Source organism: Schistocerca cancellata, chromosome 8, assembly GCF_023864275.1.
Source record: "Schistocerca cancellata isolate TAMUIC-IGC-003103 chromosome 8, iqSchCanc2.1, whole genome shotgun sequence".
NCBI lineage: Eukaryota > Metazoa > Arthropoda > Insecta > Orthoptera > Acrididae > Schistocerca > Schistocerca cancellata.
In genome coordinates this window covers 363,006,659-363,027,067 of record NC_064633.1, presented here as the reverse complement: position 1 = coordinate 363,027,067, position 20,409 = coordinate 363,006,659, and the positions used below count along the sequence as shown (strand labels likewise).

Below are 20,409 nucleotides of genomic sequence, written 5' to 3'. Positions count from 1 at the left end.
ACATGCCGGAACACATACTCATACTTTATAAGCCTGATGCTCATGGTGAATCTATCATGCACTCCCTACTTTAGAAAAAGAGAAGTAATAGTCTTGCAAACCACCAGAAGTTAAAAAACAGACCATATTACTGTCACAAGCAGTCTTGGTTCTACAGGTGCAAACAATTATCCATGTTGAAAGCTATACTGGCTGTATAAATCGAGTTATGGCATTATCTACAAATGAAGTGGTTTTTTCCAGACAGATAACGTGACACTGAATACATACTGTGATCACTGGAGTGTATATTATCAGACCAAGAGTGCGGTTACATGTCGCCTACGGCGCAACCGCGAAATAAAATTACCGAATTTAGAAAGTGATTCTGCTAAGGAACGTGGTATGAAACCAGTATTTGCAACTCAGAAAAGTTCAAATGTGTGTGAAATCTTGTGGGACTTAACTGCTAAGGTCATCAGTCCCTGAGCTTACACTCTACTTAACCTACATTATCCTAAGGACAAACACACACACCGATGCCCGAGGGAGGAATCGAACCTCCGCCGGGACCAGTCTCACAGTCCACGACTGTAGCACCCTAGACCGCTCGTCTAATCCCGCACGGCATTTGCAACTCCTTCATGCTGTCGCTAGATATTTCACCAGTATTTGCAACGCAATCTGTCTCCATGCCATGTCACAGGTTCTGCGATACATCCACTGGGTTATAGGCAAAGGTTGATTGAGAAGGATCACAAACAGTAGATGGTGTGCTGATTGAGGTTGTAAGAGATGTTCACGGGCTTTTCAGATCTCTAGTGTTACGCTATCCGATAGAAATGCCGTCTGGGATTTGGAATCAAGTCTTTCCATTCAACCACATACCTGCCTTGGCCCCTATAAAGAAGTCTTCTAATGATTACAGCTACTAGTGAATCATATTTCTAGCACTTTCGTATCTTGAAACGACTCATCTTTCTTGAACCTATCTGCTACAGTTAACTTCCAACGCCGTTTTAGGTAGTCCCTATGCCTCTTGCAACTTTGCACATGCATCATTCCAATTTAAGTTGGAACTGAGCAGAAGTCATCCACCACCTTCTGCAACCCATGTAGAAACAGTGTGACCTGAGTTAGTTGCGGCAGGACCGTGTTTTGACCATTCTGTGGAAATGGGAACACGCTGTGGTAGATCCGCCAACAGTGTACGAAGTGTAAGTTCAGTGTCATATAAAGCCTGCTCCTGCAACAGGAGGTACTGGAAAAGACAAAAGGGCAACTGGAAGAAGGATGAGGATTTTGCTACAGCATTGTGGTGCATCCCCAAATTGCATACGGATACTGCAGACCAAAGCAAATTCGCGTCCCTCAGGGCCCATTCTCCTCTATCACTCCAACATGCTATCATCGTTACTCTGTACCACCCAACAGACAAAAATTACGAACTATGAATGCTGCACTAAGTTCATCCGATAGATAACTCAATAAGATTTTTACTGCATCTCTCTCCTCTCATATCCCAAAAACAAAAACCGTCTGCATGCTGGCATCGGGCACATGTGAAGATCCCATTATATATACAGGTATTGATCCAATGCACAGACCAGTTTAAAGTAGCATCTCCTTTACTGTAGGAGGATGACCGTATCCCACAGACTGTACTGTAAGTAGCAGGAGACACTCCCTGTGCCCCTGAGTCATTGTTTGAAACATAGCTTTTTCTTCTACTGTAACACGCTTTGTACACTGCCATCCATTTTGTTTTTTCTGCTACAACGAGGTCTGTATCAGGTTCTAAACTGACATTAACATGTTCTGATCCATTGCCTCTTGCAGAAAACTAGATTTCGAATGGTGTAAATCATGTCGTTACTGCTGCTACCATAACACACCACACACACACTGGATGATTTTAAATAAAAGACAGTTACAACATAAGGGCACTGAAGAGCTTGGCGGCATTGTGGAGCGTTTACAAACTGCAGTCGAAGGTGACTGCCGACCTCTACATTTAAACTCATCTGTCACAGTGACGGAATAGCTGATGGCTCTGTGTTCCATTTCGACCGATTCCTCATATTGCACTGATGTACAATATCACTGATTTGGTGTTAGGCATCTCTAGACGATGTTGCCCCTCCACCAGAGCTCTTTCTCCATCTCAAACAAACGATGTCAGTCAATCATTATGTGGTGAACAAGAGTGTCCAGTGGGCAGATGGGATGGAAAAGACAACGTTGATATACTGTAATAATAAACATCACAGTTAATAGTGCGGACAATTTAAGCAGTTTTACAGTAATTTCTGCACTGACCAATGATGCAACAGCTTGTTTCCCAATTTCAGTACATCGCTAAACCTCCCATTCTCTACTTTGCGAGTATCATAGCGAATGTAGATATATGACTGTGCAGTACATCCAGTCACTGTTAATTCTCGAACATATGCATCATCAAAGTATACCAGACAGCGCTCTACATATTTCTAGCACCTAGAGTATAGTGCATAATTTACGATCTATCTCTATGAGAATGGGACTCACAGAGCATTCTCGCAGTTCTAGGATAAAATTAGAGACTGAAACACCCCCTTGCACTGCCTTTGACCAACCCATCCTGCACTACCGTTACCGATTTAATCTGCAGCTGACCAGAAGACCGCTACATTCTGCGTCTCGTGAATGAATGGACCTCGCCGAGATCTCGCCCATAAAAGTGCACAAGATTTCTCCAGATGTGCCCATTTTGATGAGGTTAGCACCCCTTATCCGTGTATAGTAACAGATTTGTAAGTGTTGTAATAGCAGACGATTAAGAATACTTGTATATATAATAGGCTCTTCACATGTGCCCGATGCCGGCACGCAGACGGTTTTTGTTTTTGGGATATGGGAGGAGAGAGATGCAGTAAAAATCTTATTGAGTTATCTATCGGATGAACTTAGTGCAGCATTCATAGTTCGTAATTTTTGTCTGTTGGGTGGTACAGAGTAACGATGATAGCATGTTGGAGTGATAGAGGAGAATGGGCCCTGAGGGACGCGAATCTGCTTTGGACTGCAGTATCCGTATGCAGTTTGGGGATGCACCAAAATGCTGTAGCAAAATCCTCATCCTTCTTCCAATTGCCCTTCTGTCTTTTCCAGTACCTCCTGTTGCAGGAGCAGGCTTTATATGACGCTGAACTTACACTTCGTACACTGTTGGCGGATCTACCGCAGCGTGTTCCCATTTCCACCGAATGGTCAAAACACGGTCCTGCCGCAACTAACTCAGGTCACACTGTGTCTACATGGGTTGCAGAAGGTGGTGGATAGGTTCGAGAAAGATGACTCATTTCAAGCTACGAGAGTGCCAGAAATATGATTCACTAATGGCTGTAATCATTAAACGACTTCTCCATAGGATCCAAGGCAGGTATGTGGTTGAATAGAAAGACTTGATTCCAAATCCCAGACAGCGTTTCTATCGGATAGCGTAACACTAGAGGTCTGAAAAGCCCGTATACATCTCTTACAACCTCAATCAGCACACCGTCTACTGTTTGTGATCCTTCTGAATCAACCTTTGCTTATAACCCAGTGGATATATCGCAGAACCTGTAACTAAGCATGGAGACAGAATGCGTTACAAATACTGGAGAAATATCTAGCTACGGCATGAAGAAGTTGCAAATACCGGTTTCATACCACGTTCCTTAGCCGAATCACTTTCTAAATTCGGTAATTTTATTACGAGGTTGCGCCGTAGGCGACATGTAACCGCACTCTTGGTCTGATAATATACACTCCGGCGATCACCGTCTGTATTCAGTGTCACGGTATTTGTCTGGATAAAACCATTTCATTTGTAGGTAATGCCATACCTCGATTTATACAGCAAGTATAGCTTTCAATATGAATACTTGTCTGCACCTGTAGAACCAAGACTGCTTGTGACAGCAATGTAGTCGGTTTTTTAACTTCTGGCGGTTTGGAAAGGTGTGTCCGCACTACTCGTGTGGCTCGTGTACTTGTGAGACTTGCGAGCCTTACGAGTAATGTGGACGGAGGTAGGCTCTGAGGGCTCGCCGCGAAGCAGGCTTGCGAGCCGCCTGGCTTATGTCTTGCCTGGATCCGGCAGCTGTCGGTACATCAAGGAGATGTGCGGCGAGCTGCGCGAGTGGTGTGGACGTGTGAAGACATCTTATTTTGCGATATATATATATATATATATATATATATATATATATATATATATATATCTTGTTTTTTCCGTCTGTTCATATATCTTTGATGTTATAACGCATTTTTACGCAATTTTATTTTGTTCTGTAATATAGAGATAAAAGTTGTTTTCTAGATGTATTATGTAACTGGAAATTATTTCTTTTTTGTAAGTAGATAAATATGTTTAGAGTTTATTGATTGTGTAAAGCTTTAATTTTTTGTGTTTATCGTTTACTGTAATAAGTTTGGTAGAAAATAGTTGTGTGAAGATATATGTAATTTACTTTGATGTTGTATAAACTGTGGGCGAGAGTATTGAGAAAGAGAGAGAGCAATATCGATAGTCGATCCAACAAAGAGGGTTTTTGTGTTGTTGAGTAGCTAGAGAGGCGGACACATGTTTTACTGTGGGAGTTGTGACTTTTACGAACTAGTGAAGATTGAGTTTAGTGGCAAGCGATGAACGTTTTGAATGACTGTTTTATACCAGTACGTGATATGATAATAGTGAGTGTAGAAACTGGGCGAAGTAAATACTGAGACTGTGCCGTGAGAAGAAGTAGGCTAACTGTGACAATGCAACAGAGGATGGGCGGTATTGAAGCTCTGTGTCTGTGAATTGAACTGCATTTGTATTTTGACTGTGTTTTCGTACACTCAAGTACTGTGAACTTACATATTTATTCGCGTTTCGAAGAACTATCGGACGCCTGTAATTAGTAACAGTCGTCCTGAACTTATGCGAACTGTCTATTGTGTGTGAGTACATTCCCGCCCAGGACGGTTTTTCGCGATCGCGGCAGTCATAATACGAATTGACTTTCTATAGAATTCGCCGTCGGCAAGTTTTCTAAACTGTGTGTGGCATAAGTAAACTTAAATTGTGTGTGCCAGAAACATTAATACTGTGCACATACGGACATCTGTAACAACAACTACATCGACCAACCTGTGGCCTGGCCTGCAAAACGCCACTGTAATCAGATTTGCAGCTTAATGAAGACCACCGCCCGCCCGATTACGAGGAAATATCATCAGCTGCAATCACATGACCGTGGGAGCAGATCTCAGCGTTTCACCAGGACCAGCCAGCTGCCGTCGATATCGCGACCATCGTCACAACACACAAGATAAGATTTAAAAGCAACACTCTCCTCTCAAAGACAAAACATTATTGCAAACAATATTAATTTCCTTTTGGCTGACATACACGGAACATTTGTCTTCTTCAGAATAAAAGTGTTCCCCACGAAGTGGTGTGTTCTATGTAGACATTGTTGACTTTCATTAGCAGTAGTCATTTCCCTTTTAATTATTTCCATTTTTATTTTCTTTCACATTTTAAATCCGCTGCCGCTGCATGTGTATTTTTTTATAACTTTTGGAGGGTATGTGTGTAAATTCGTGTGCCGTAGCATTTACCAGAAGTATTGTAATGCTTTGCTACTTGGACAAGGGCGCCCGCCATTAATTTCTTAAACGTCGACCAATGACAGTGAAGCTCGCTTGCTATTGGTGCTAACATTCTATAGTGGGTAATTCAAAGGTGGGTAGCTGTCAAACAACGCAGGTTGTGAATACTTTGAATGAGAGTCGTGTAAAATTGTGGGTTCATCACTCAACTTTGGTATTCTTTTGTTTATTGATGTTAGAAACAAATTTTTTTGTCAATGTCCTTAAATCTTATTTAATATGGTTATTCTATGCTAAACTGGGATAAATGCACGGTCAGATATTGTGTTGGGAAGTAAAATTTGGAGAAACGTCTATTTAGATACGGCTTGATTTGGACTGCATTAGTTAACACGGTATTTTTCGGGTATTTTGGCGATACTTAGTGACAGGGTAGAATCGCAGTCGTCACAGACGGCAACAAAGCTCTTACCAGTTGGCTCGCTGCACTCGTACAGTTTGGTCTTGGTATTATTCTTTTTCTGTGTTGTGGACACCGGTTTTTCTTTTGAAATGGAGTGGACGGACGATTTTTTCATTAAATACATTACCCTGTGCTGTGGGATGCAACAAACTCCCAATTTAAAATAAAATTAAAAAAAAGTGAAGTGTGGGATTCCATCGCGACAGAACTCGGCGTGGATGTGGCCGAATTAAAAAAAAAAAGATCAGCTTAGTAGCCACTTACAGGAAAGTCCGCCAGAAGAAGACTGAGCCTGGGAAGTCTGGCGCTGGAGTTGAGGAAGTGAACACTCCAACTGATTCGCTTTCAAAGCATTTGAATTTCTGCACTGCAAATATCAGCCACGGAAGACTATCAACACATCAACACAGATGTAAGTAATATATATATATATATATATATATATATATGGGAATGTATAAACAAACTATTAACAAACTTAATGGGGTTCAGCCCCTTTTTGGTTCTGTCTCCACTGCTACGTAACTTTTTGTCTTTCTCAGCTTACATTTCGGTCCCTGCTCATTTGTTAATTTTAAATTTTTAGGTGTTATTCCCTTGTATACCATAAATCATATCATTTCTTAAGATATTTTTTCATATTTATTTTAGCTTACTACCACTTCTATTAGGAATATACCTAGTAATTGCTTATAGTTTTCAAATTTAAAAATTAGAAAAGTTCTAATTGTGATAAAATTATAAGGTTTACAGCAAAATGAGTTCTGAACGTCACAGAGGAGAAATGAGGAAATGGAGTAACAGGATTGGAATACATGCTGGGGCAACGCTGTGTACTCAGCTAGTAATAAATAAATAATAACTAAGAACATTTATTTTTCTAACACAGTATATTGAAGCACATGTACATTTATATGTATTTTATTTGTATATTATGTTATTTGAGGAAATAAAAGTAATAAAATAGGAATTAATAAAGGTAAAACTTCACATATATAGGTAGTTGAAATGTGTGCAGTCAGGCAGTCACTAGTACGTACGTAGCTAGTAGATGAAAATTCTTTAATAAGTTAAAACTGGTTCAAATGGCTCTGAGCACTATGGGACTTAACTTCTATGGTCATCAGTCCCCTAGAACTTAGAACTACTTGAACCTAACTAACCTAAGGACATCACACACATCCATGCCTGAGGCAGGATTCGAACCTGCGACCGTAGCGGTCGCGCGGTTCCAGATTGTAGCGACTAGAACCGCTCGGCCACCTAGGCCGGCTTTAATAAGTTATTGGTAATCATCTTGCCATGGCAATCTTCCCTCTTCGGAAATGAAATAAGCAGCGAATTCATCCCTAATGTCTTGGGTAGTCTGCATTAAAAGTCGTGGAATGTTCGCTAATCTTGTAAACGTTGCAGCAGGAGTGATCTCATTTCTCCAAGTTCCTGGCTTTAATTGCCCGTTCTCCTCATAATCCACTGCTCCTACTACAGGGGTATAAATTTGTCTGGAATCAGAACCTCTCCGCAAGAAATTATGAAGGTATGTTGTTGCTGTGGTCTTCAGTCCTGAGACTGGTTTGATGCAGCTCTCCATGCTACTCTATCCTGTGCAAGCTTCTTCATCTCCCAGTACCTACTGCAACCTACATCCTTCTGTATCTGTTCAGTGTATTCATCTCTTGGTCTCCCTCTACGAGTTTCCCCCTCCACGCTGCCCTCCAATGCTACATTGGTGATTCCTTGATGCCTCAGATAATGTCCTACCAATCGATCCCTTCTTCTAGTCAAGTTGTGCCACAAACTTCTCCCCAATCCTATTCAATAGCTCCTCATTAGTTATGTGATCTACCCATTTAATCTTCAGCATTCTTCTGTAGCACCACATTTCGAAAGCTTCTATTCTCTTCTTGTCTAAACTATTTATCGTCCATGTTTCACTTCCATACATGGCTACACTCCATACAAATACTTTCAGAAACGACTTCCTGACACTTAAGTCTATACTCGATGTTAACAAATTTTTCTTCTTCAGAAACGCTTTCCTTGCCATTGCCAGTCTACATTTTATATCCTCTCTACTTCGACCATCATCAGTTATTTTGCTACCCAAATAGCAAAACTCCTTTACTGCTTTAAGTGTCTCATTTCCTAACCTAATTCCCGCAGCATCACCCGATTTAATTCGACTACATTCCATTATCTTCGTTTTGCTTTTGTTGATGTTCAGCTTATACCCTCCTTTTAAGACACTGTCCATTCCGTTCAACTGCTCTTCCAAGTCCTTTGCTGTCTCTGACAGAATTACAATGTCATCGGCGAACCTCAAAGTTTTTATTTCTTCTCCATGGATTTTAATACCTACTCCGAATTTTTCTTTTGTTCCCTTCACTGCTTGCTCAATATACAGATTGAATAGCATCGGGGAGAGGCTACAACCCTGTCTCACTCCCTTCCCAACCACTGCTTCCCTTTCATGCCCCTCAACTCTTATAACTACCATTTGGTTTCTATACAAATTATAAATAGCCTTTCGCTCCCTATATTTTACCCCTGCCACCTTCAGAATCTGGAAGAGAGTATTCCAGTCAACATTGTCGAAAGCTTTCTCTAAGCCTACAAATGCTAGAAACATAGGTTTGCCTTTCCTTAATCTAGCTTCTAAGATAAGTCTTAGGGTTAGTATTGCCTCACGTGTTCCAACATTTCTACGGAATACAAACTGATCTTCCCCGAGGTCAGCTTCTACTAGTTTTTTCCATTCGTCTGTAAAGAATTCGCGTTAGTATTTTGCAGCCATGACTTATTAAACTGATAGTTCGGTAATTTTCACATCTCTCAACACCTGCATTCTTTGGAATTGGAATTATTATATTCTGCTTGAAGTCTGAGGGTATTTCGCCTGTCTCATACATCTTGCTCACCAGATGGTAGAGTTTTGTCAGGACTGGCTCTCCCAAGGCTGTCAGTAGTTCTAATGGAATGTTATCTACTCCTGGGACCTTGTTCCTTGGTTGGTTGGTTGGTTTGGGGGGGATTAAAGGGACCAGACTGCGATGGTCATCGGTCCCTTTTTCCAAAAAAAGTAAAACCACCCAAAGAGAATAAAAAACGAACAACAGGAAAGACGTCAGACGACACAGGACAAGAAATACTCCTACAGAGATCTGACGAAACAAATTAAAATCACACAGAGTGTGACAGTGGTTGGCCGACCATAGAGATAAAAAGGAAAAGCCAACCACCGAGAACACATTAAAAACTCAGCGTAAAATCGTAGGCCAATGGCCAGAATCAACACAAAAGAACAGAACAAACACTCAGAGTAAATAATAAAAAACCCCTGCCCGAATAAAACGGAAAACTAAGTCAGCCATACCAGGGTCATCACATAAGAGGGCAGGGAGCGTATCAGGCAGCGCAAATGTCTGCCTGACCACAGCTAAAAGGGGGCAGGCCAACAAAATGTGGGCCACTGTCAAAGTCGCCCCGCAGCGACATGCAGGAGGGTCCTCCCGGCGCAGTAAATAACTGTTTGTCAGGTGGGAGTGGCCAATGCGGAGCCGACAAAGGACGACAGAGTCCCTGCGGTTGGCTCGCAGGGATGACCGCCACACAGTCGTCGTCTCCTTGATGGCACGGAGTTTATTGGGCATGATCCGATTGCGCCATTCAGCGTCCCAAAGCGCAAAAACTTTTCGGCGGAGGACTGCCCGCAAATCAGTCTCTGGGAGGCCAACGTCCAGAGACTGTTTACTCGTGGCCTCTTTCGCCAGGCGGTCAACATGTTCATTGCCCGGGATACCGACATGACCGGGGGTCCACACAAAGACCACAGAGCGGCCGCAATGCGCAAGAGTATGCAGGGACTCATGGATAGCCATCACCAGACGAGAACGAGGAAAACACTGGTCGAGAGCTCGTAAACCGCTCAGGGAATCGCTACAGATAACGAAGGACTCACCTGAGCAGGAGCGGATATACTCTAGGGCACGAAAGATGGCGACTAGCTCAGCAGTGTAAACGCTGCAGCCAGCCGCCAAGGACCGTTGTTCGGAATGGTCCCCTAGAGTTAGCGCATACCCGACACGACCAGCAACCATCGAACCGTTGGTGTAAACAATTCCAGAGCCCTGATACGTGGCCAGGATGGAATAAAAGCGGCGGCGGAAGGCCTCTGGAGGGACCGAGTCCTTCGAGCCCTGTGCCAAGTCGAGCCGAAGGCAAGGGCGAGGAACACACCACGGGGGTGTATGCAGAGGCGCCCGGAAAGGAGGTGGAACTGGGAAAAACCCAAGCCCGCAGAGAAGCTCCTTGATGCGTACGGCGATCGGACAGCCCGACCGGGGCCGACGGTCTGGCAGATGGACGACTGACTGCGGGAACAGGACACGATAATTTGGATGCCCGGGCAAGCTAAAAACATGGGCAGCATAAGCGGCCAGCAAACGTTGGCGTCGGAACCGCAGTGGAGGTACACCTGCCTCCACTAGGACGCTGTCCACAGGGCTGGTGCGGAAAGCACCAGTGGCAAGGCGTATCCCGCTGTGGAGAATTGGGTCCAGCACCCGCAACGCAGATGGGGATGCTGAGCCATAAGCTAGGCACCCATAATCCAGGCGAGACTGGATTAACGCCTGGTAGAGCCGCAACAGGGTAGATCGGTCGGCGCCCCAGCGGGTGTGGCTCAAACAACACAGGGCGTTGAGATGCCGCCAACACGCTTGTTTAAGCTGCCGGATATGAGGCAGCCAAGTCAACCGGGCATCAAAAAAGACACCCAAAAACCTGTGGGTCTCCACCACAGCAAGAAGTTCGTCGGCAAGATAAAGCCGCGGCTCAGGATGGACCGTTCGGCGCCGGCAGAAATGCATAACGCGGGTCTTGGCAGCCGAAAACTGAAAACCACGCGCTACAGCCCAAGACTGCGCCTTGCGGATTGCGCCCTGTAGCTGACGTTCAGCTGCTGCAATGCTAATAGAACTATAGTAAAGACAGAAGTCGTCAGCATACAGGGAAGCGGAGACAGAATTTCCTACTGCCGCAGCGAGACCGTTTATTGCAATTAAAAACAGGCAGACACTGAGGACAGAGCCCTGGGGTACCCCGTTCTCCTGGACGAGGGAGGAACTATACGAGGCCGCGACTTGCACGCGGAAGGTACGATACGACATAAAATTTCCGATAAAGATCGGCAGAGGGCCCGGAAGACCCCATCCATGAAGCGTAGAAAGGATGTGATGACGCCATGTCGTATCGTACGCCTTCCGCATGTCGAAAAAGACAGCGACCAGGTGCTGACGGCGGGCAAAGGCTGTACGGATGGCCGACTCAAGGCTCACCAGATTGTCGGTGGCGGAGCGGCCTTTACGGAACCCACCCTGAGACGGAGCCAGAAGGCCCCGAGACTCCAGCACCCAATTTAAGCGCCGGCTCACCATCCGTTCAAGCAACTTGCAAAGAACGTTGGTGAGACTAATGGGACGGTAGCTGTCCATCTCCAGAGGGTTCTTTCCAGGTTTCAAAATGGGGATGACAATACTTTCCCGCCCTTGCGACGGAAACTCACCCTCGACCCAGAGACGGTTGTAAAGGTCGAGGAGGCGTCGCTTGCAGTCCACTGAAAGGTGTTTCAGCATCTGACAGTGGATGCGATCTGGCCCGGGAGCGGTATCAGGGCAAGCGGCAAGGGCACTCTGAAATTCCCACTCACTGAATGGAGCGTTGTAGGGTTCAGAAGCGTTGGTGCGAAAAGAAAGTCTCCGACGTTCCATCCACTCTTTAATGGAGCGGAAGGCCTGGGGGTAATTCGCAGAAGCGGAACTCATAGCAAAATGCTCTGCTAAGCGGTTTGCAATGACGTCGGAGTCAGTACAAACTGCTCCATTCAGTGAGAGCGCAGGGACGCTGGCAGGGGTCCGATAGCCGAAGACCCGTCGAATCTTGTCCCAGACCTGCGATGGAGTGACATGGAGTCCAATGGTGGACACATACCGCTCCCAGCACTCCTTCTTGCCTTGGCGGATAAGGAGGCGGGCCCGCGCACGCAGCCGTTTGAAGGCGATAAGGTGGTCCATGGAGGGATGTCGCTTGTGACGCTGGAGCGCCCGCCGGCGATCTTTAATCGCTTCAGCGATCTCAGGCGACCACCAAGGCACAGCCCTCCGCCGAGGGGACCCAGAAGAACGGGGAATGGCAGACTCGGCGGCAGTGACGATGCCGGCGGTGACCGATGTAACCACCGCATCAATGGCATCAGTTGAGAGAGGCTCAATAGCGGCAGTGGAGGAGAACAAGTCCCAGTCAGCCTTATTCATAGCCCATCTGCTAGGGCGCCCAGAAGAGTGACGCTGTGGTAGTGACAGAAAAATCGGAAAGTGGTCACTACCACACAGGTCGTCATGCACACTCCAGTGGACAGATGGTAAGAGGCTAGGGCTACAGATTGAAAGGTCAATGGCGGAGTAGGTGCCATGCGCCACACTGAAGTGTGTGGAGGCACCATCATTCAAAATCGAGAGATCGAGCTGCGACAATAAATGCTCAACGGTGGCGCCTCGACCTGTTGCCACTGACCCACCCCACAGAGGGTTATGGGCGTTAAAGTCGCCCAGTAATAAGAAAGGTGGCGGCAATTGGGCTATCAGCGCAGCCAGGACATGCTGCGCGACATCACCCTCCGGTGGAAGGTAAAGACTGCAGACGGTAAGAGCCTGCGGCGTCCACACCCTAACAGCGACAGCCTCTAAAGCTGTTTGTAGAGGGACAGACTCGCTGTGAAGAGAGTTAAGGACATAGATGCAGACGCCACCAGACACCCTTTCATAAGCTGCTCGGTTCTTATAATAACCCCGATAGCCACGGAGGGCGGGGGTGCGCATTGCTGGAAACCAAGTTTCCTGCAAAGCAATGCAGAGGAAAGGGTGAAGGCTGATAAGTTGGCGGAGCTCAGCTAGATGGTGGAAGAAACCGCTGCAGTTCCACTGGAGGATGGTTTTGTCCATGGCTGAGAAAGGCGTGCCGGGACTGGGACGGCAGATTACGCCGCTGGGTCACCTGCTGCCTCCGATTGAGCAGCCGTGCTAGTGCTATTGCTATTCACGGCGTCTGAGGGACCGGCGAGATCGAGGTCCTCAGCGGACGCCAGAATCTCCACCTCGTCCTCAGACGCAAAGCTAGAAGGTAGCGATGGGGTGGCTACCACCGCGCGTTCCTTGGGCTTAGAGCTGCTCTTCTTTGATTTCTCACGCTGCTCCTTGGGTTTAACTGGCTGGGAGGGCTTCACCGATTCAGTCTCCGGGACTGAGGAGGATCGGGAAGCCCTTCGACCTGCAGATTGTGGGCACTTACGCCACTGTCGATCGTCAGCCTTCCCGCCGGTGGAAACATAGGAAGGGAGGGACACAAGGGACCCCTTGCGAGCGTGAGAAGCCGAAGAAGTTGGACACTTCTCCGGCTTAGAAGCGGGGACCGACGTCCCCGATGGGGGGGATGGTGTTGCTCCTGAGGTAGGTGGCACAGGAGCAACCCGGTGGGTAGAGCCCCCCACTGGCAAGGGGGCAGGAGGAGTTGTACCACTCGTCGATCCGGCCGGAAGGCGCGAAACTGATGGGGCTAGCACAGGTGTTGTAGCAGCGGCGTAGGAAGTTGTCATTCGCACTGGATGTAATCGGTCGTATTTCCGTTTGGCCTCAGTATAAGTCAGTCGGTCCAGGGTCTTATATTCCATGATTTTGCACTCTTTCTGGAATATTCTGCAGTCTGGCGAGCAAGGTGAATGGTGCTCCCCGCAGTTGACGCAGATGGGAGGCGGGGCACATGGAGTATCGGGATGAGATGGGCGTCCGCAATCTCGACATATGAGGCTGGAAGTGCAGCGGGAAGACATATGGCCGAACTTCCAGCACTTGAAGCACCGCATCGGGGGAGGGATATAGGGCTTGACGTCACATTGGTAGACCATCACCTTGACCTTTTCCGGTAACGTATCACCCTCGAAGGCCAAGATGAAGGCACCGGTAGCAACCTGATTGTCCCTCGGACCCCGATGAACGCGCCGGACGAAATGAACACCTCTACGTTCTAAGTTGGCGCGCAGCTCGTCATCAGACTGCAAAAGGAGGTCCCTATGGAAAATAACACCCTGGACCATATTTAAACTCTTATGTGGAGTAATAGTAACGTTAACATCCCTCAACTTGTCACAAGCAAGTAACCTGCGTGACTGGGCGGAGGATGCCGTTTGTATCAGTACTGAGCCAGAGCGCATTTTAGACAAGCCCTCCACCTCCCCAAACTTGTCCTCTAAATGCTCGACGAAGAACTGAGGCTTTGTGGAGAGAAAAGACTCCCCATCAGCTCTCGTGCAAACTAAGAATCGGGGCGAATAACTGTTACCTCCATCCTGGGACTTACGCTCTTCCCACGGCGTGGCCACGGAGGGGAACGTTTTCGGATCGTACTTCTGAGCATTAAATTGAGCCCGAGAACGCTTAGAGACTGCTGGCGGCTGGCCGCCAGCGAGAGATGATGTACCACGCTTCATTGCAGGTCATCCGCCCTGATGCCACCTACTCCGACCAAGGGCCCTCCCCACGGGCGCCACCCCGCCACAGCAAAGGCCACCTGGCAGGATGGCCGTTGCCGGGAGTCCTGATACCCCAGGAGGATAGGCATCTACTCCTTGGCATACGTGGGGAGTTAACAGTGCAGGCATCAATAGAGCGATCCCTGTGTTGTCAGGGGGCTACAACCAAGAGGGTACATGGCGGCCCCACGACAACGGACTGGCTACCGTGCTGGATCTTAGGTGCAAAACTGTCCAAGGTCGTCGTCGCAGTTAAAAGAAACACTGCAGAGGGCAGCGTGGTAATCGCACCCAGGGACGTATCCCCGCCCTAAAGATCGAAAACGAGCGGGACACCATTGCAACGACGTGAAAGCCGGCTAAACGTCTAATTGCACGACGGATACAGTGCACCATGTAAGGCGCCCTTCCCCAATTGGCTCGCTCTTCGGAATAATTTAGAAAGATGGAGGTCAAACCCGAGAGGGGACCATCACATAAGGCTAAAACATGTGAGACTCCTTTTAGTCGCCTCTTACGACAGGCAGGAATACCGCGGGCCTATTCTAACCCCCGAACCCGCAGGGGGGGACCTTGTTCCTACTCAGGTCTTTCAGTGCTCTGCAGACTCTTCACGCAGTATCATATCTCCCATTTCATCTTCATCTACATCCTCTTCCATTTTCATAATATTGTCCTCAAGTACATCGCCCTTGTATAGACCCTCTATATACTCCTTCCATCTTTCTGCTTTCCCTTCTTTGCTTAGAACTGGGTTTCCATCTGAGCTCTTGATATTCATATAAGTGGTTCTCTTTTCTCCAAAGTTCTCTTTAATTTTCCTGTAGGCAGTATCTATCTTACCCCTAGTGAGATAAGCCTCTACATCCTTACATTTGTCCTCTAGCCATGCCTGCTTAGCCATTTTGCACTTCCTGTCGATCTCATTTTTGAGACGTTTGTATTCCTTTTTGCCTGCTTCATTTACTGCATTTTTATATTTTCTCCTTTCATCGATTATATTCAATATTTCTTCTGTTACCCAAGGATTTCTACTAGCCCTCGTCTTTTTACCTACTTGATCCTCTGCTGCCTTCACTATTTCATCCCTCAAAGCTACCCATTCTTCTTCTACTGTATTTCTTTCCCCCATTCTTGTCGATTGCTCCCTTATGCTCTCCCTGAAACTCTGTACAACCTCTGGTTTAGTCAGTTTATCTAGGTCCCATCTCCTTAAGTTCCCACCTTTCACTTTGGGTTTTCTCAAACTTTAGTAATGTAGGCTTTCTTAGTATCCATAATACGGAAGAAAGTATTCTGAACGCATGTTCCACAATCCGCCATGCTCTTGAAAGTCTGTAGTTAAAAATTCTTTTCATTCACTTCTGTGATTGTTGTCCACCATAAGGCTTCATGATATGATTGTTGAGGGGAAACGCGTCGTCTGCGACAAAAACATAGGGTTCAAAAATGGCTCTGAGCACTATGGGACTTAACATCTTAGGTCATCAGTCCCCTAGAACTTAGAACTACTTAAACCTAACTAACCTAAGGACATCACACACATCCATGCCCGAGGGAGGATTCGAACCTGCGACCGTAGCAGTCCCGCGGTTCCGGACTGCAGCGCAATAATAACATAGGGTACTTTTTTTCTGTCTACCTGGGAGGGTACGATCGTCCGGAAAAAACGACGGTACCATTACTCATATTCTTAAAAAAAGATGTATTTCGAAAAACACCACCGTCTGAAATTCGACCTTGGCAGCCGACATCAGCATACAATAACCAATAGTCAGCATCCACTAGAGCAAGAAGAACAATACTGAAAAACGTCTTATAATTGAAAAAATCGCTTCCAGAATTAACTGGACTTTGGATTGCGCTATGTTTGCCATCCATTGCACCGAGGCAATAAGGAAAGTTCTATTTTCTCTCATATTCCTCTGCTACAAGTAACCACTCTTGTTGTACCTGTGGCATCTGCAAAAAAGTAAATAGAAACTAATAAGTCCTAATAATATAAATAATTATTAAAGGCACAGACAATAATGGAGATTCTAATAATTATGAACATTAATAATAATTAAAATCAATAATTTTGCGTAATAATAGGTAGTAATCATAATAACAAATAATCTGAATTTCACTTATCAGCTTGACACCGTTCCCAATTTTTTACGATTATTACAATGTATCTCGCTATTCCTACATCCAATCATTAATTTTTTATTTTACTTGCTTTGCTATTATTTATATCAATCTTTTGTCGTCGCTTTCCTTTAGGAGGAATGTAAGGAGGATTTGGAAGAACAGAGGGTTGCGGGCATGGATACAAACGAAGGTACAGCGAGCACTTGCGAAGAAATTAGTAGTCAAGATGTCGATCATCAAACAACGCAAGGCAACAAACTACCACCCACACCAAACAAACGCACGATGGTATTTGCTTCACCTAAAAAAAATCAGAGAAAAAGGCCCGAAAATCCTCGTATAGGAGAGGCATATAATGCACTACAAACTGCTTTATCCAAAACTAGAGACGAATTTGACGCCTGTGGAGAGTACATACCGGAAGTTCTACGGTACAATGACAATAGAACACGTGCTTTTGTTAAAACAGAATTTTCCGACACGATTTTCAGAGCAGAAAGCGGCTGTTTCGAACATTCTAGACCAAATTCAACCAACAGCGACTACAGTTGCTCGTCGCATTTACCGATTCCTTCAACTCAACAAGTTCATGACCATGAGCAGATGCAAAGCAACTTCCAACAGACATCTGCTTCTACTTCTGACAACACCGAACAAGGCTCTCCACATTTTCTGGATCTGCTTGATTTATAATAATTAAAAGTAATAATCTTTGAATTTAATTGTTTCTCATTCTTTAAATCTAATTTTTTATTTCTTTTGCTTATTACCTGATGAATAAAAGTGCATTAATAACAAAATTTGTATAATTTATTAACTGACCTTTACAAACTCCTTCAACCTGCCAGTAAGAGATGCACTACTTCAGGAACAATGTTTGATGTCACTTGCTTGGAGACTTTAAATAAAAAACTGAGGCTGGTGTAGGAATCGCCAGTTGCTAGGTACCTGAGCGTAAATGCCAACCGCTCAGCAGCTGGTATAGCTTTCCGAAATTTGCTGTCAGCCTTTTATATTTTCGGTCCTATCAAATTTATCAGATATTCAAAATCTGATGCGGACATACGACAAAATGTCTTGAAATGTATGTTTTCAACATCCAAGTCATCCATCAAATCACTCACACTATATATTTTTCTGCTTCTGAAAGCTGAGGTCATCCACCACCTGCGTTTTTTTGGGACTTTGTAGTGTCTTCTTCTACCGTCGTCCTCAGCTAAAAGGCGCATCACAAGGATGCTGGCTCTTGCTATAACCACTTCGTCCATTTTTAAATTAGGGAACTGGTACTGGTCATGACTGCGAGTACAGTGCAGAGCCTCACCAGCCAAAGCCTGGCAGGCAACTGGAGTAGTGTGGACGAAGATAAGCAGCACGAGCGCAAGTCAGACAAGTTTGACAAGTCTCCCGGCAGACGAGTATGACGAGCACAAGTCTGGCGAGCAGGAGTAGTGTGGACGCACCTTAAGACGATTACTTCTCTCTTTCTGAGACACAGTGGTACCACTCGCAAGGAAAACTTGTGAGAGATGTCCATTCATCGCTGATTTTCTCTCAGTATTATTTCGTATCACCAGCAATCATTTATTGGCAAAGTATTATACTTAATAGTAGGGACTGCACGATAGATTCACCATGAGCATCAGGCTTGTAAAGTATGAGTGTCTGTTCCGGCATGTGCAAAGGAAATTACTATGTCCAGTCGTAAGGAAGGTATTGATCTGACGTAGAATACTGTGATAGCAAAGGTAAAAGTATGTCAAGTCATAAGAATTGTACAGATATTTCTATTTTGCCGCTGAAAGTCTCATCTGCAAACCAAAAGGCAGACAGCGCTTCCACACCAACAGCATCAACGATTTGGAGGGTAAATTCAGTAAGATCCAATCAGACTGCTCCATTCATTCGCATGGCGTCCTTCATGCTGGGGCATAGGAGCATCTACAAACTGTTTTGAACCATCCATCTCTGGCGGGGATGCCATCACTCATCTGCTGCTGTCACATTAGGACATCTCCAGACCAGTAGCTGTAGGACTCCGAAAATTCCAGAAATGTTTCTCTTCTGTAGGACAGTGCTTCGGATTCTGTTTGCGTAATTGTTCTGATTTTCTTGTCTGTGCTTCAACAGTGCTATCTTTCCAAACAACAAGAATGCTTTTATGATTAACTGTGTTTTCACAAGCGTGCACAGACATGATGAGGGCTTTTAGCGGTGAGAACGTTTACTGTTTCTGTGACTGTGTTGAAAGCAGGACGTCACGATTTCCAAGAATGGAACATGTGATGTCTCGTTAGGACCATCAGGAAGAATTTATTCCTTGTTATTCCGAACTATTTTCGTAAACAGGTCCTGTTAGGACAAGAATTTCCATGCAGACAAGCTGAGACATCAAGCAAGCTCCTACAAAAGCGATCGTTAACTATTTCTGCGACAATCTACAATTTACAAGAGGTCGACTTGGCTCTTATTTAGGTAGCCATCTGATGTCCATATAACATTGAGAACTTTTTAGATGCGCCTGCAATGGTGAATTGCTAAGTGAACATTTCACGGTGATGCATCAGCCACACTGGGTGGGTAAACATAAGTGCACAACTTGACTCAGCTCGCATGTCCCATTAGGATCGCTAGGAACAATGCACCCTGTGTAATTCTGGGAAGCATTGGAACAGATTTCTATAGCACAACCTGTGACAAACTGCTCGCCAATTACGGACGATTTGTCGCCCGTTACGAGCAGATACAACAAACAGACAAAGATGTAATAATTAGGCAGTGAAGAAATAACAAGCTAATGCAAACAACAATTGCGAAACAATCGATGACGATGTGTAGAGAGCTGGAGAAGAGAACATGAAAATCTCACGCGACACGCGTGGGCTATAGCTCATGTAGTCTTATGGTCTATTAAGTTGTGAAACAGCCACCGACAGCTTTACAAGTGTTTTGTACGAGGTGCATTCAAGTTCTAAGGCCTCCGATTTTTTTTCTCCGGACTGGAAAGAGATAGAAACATGTGCATTGTTTTAAAATGAGGCCGCGTTCATTGTCAATACGTCCCAGAGATGGCAGCACCGTACGGCAGATGGAATTTTACCACCAGCGGCGAGAATGAGAACTGTTTTAAATACTAATTGGCGACGTTTTCCTTACCTGAATTTGTGTGGTGTGAAACCAATTGAAATTCATCGACAGTTGAAGGAGACATGTGGTGATGGAGTTATGGATGTGTCGAAAGTGCGTTCGTGGGTGCGACAGTTAAATGAAGGCAGAACATCGTGTGACAACAAACCGAAACAACCTCGGGCTCACACAAGCCGGTCTGACGACATGGTCGAAAAGTGGAGAGAATTGTTTTGGGGGATCGCCTCCAGAGTTGGCATTTCTGTGGGTTCTGTGCACACAATCCTGCATGACGACCTGAAAATGCGAAAAGTGTCATCCAGGTGGGTGCCACGAATGCTGACAGACGACCACATGACTGCCCGTGTGGCATGTTGCCAAGCAATGTTGCCGCGCAACGACAGCATGAATGGGACTTTCTTTTCGTCGGTTGTGACAATGGATGAGACGTGGATGCCATTTTTCAATCCAGAAACAAAGCACCAGTCAGCTCAATGGAAGC

The 20,409-nt window shown here is 45.5% G+C and overlaps 1 pseudogene; it reads left to right on the top strand.

Annotated features, from left to right (window-relative positions):
* Positions 1-6,156: 6,156 nt before the first annotated feature.
* Positions 6,157-17,474, top strand: LOC126095582 (uncharacterized; annotated as a pseudogene).
* The last annotated feature ends 2,935 nt before the right edge of the window (positions 17,475-20,409 follow it).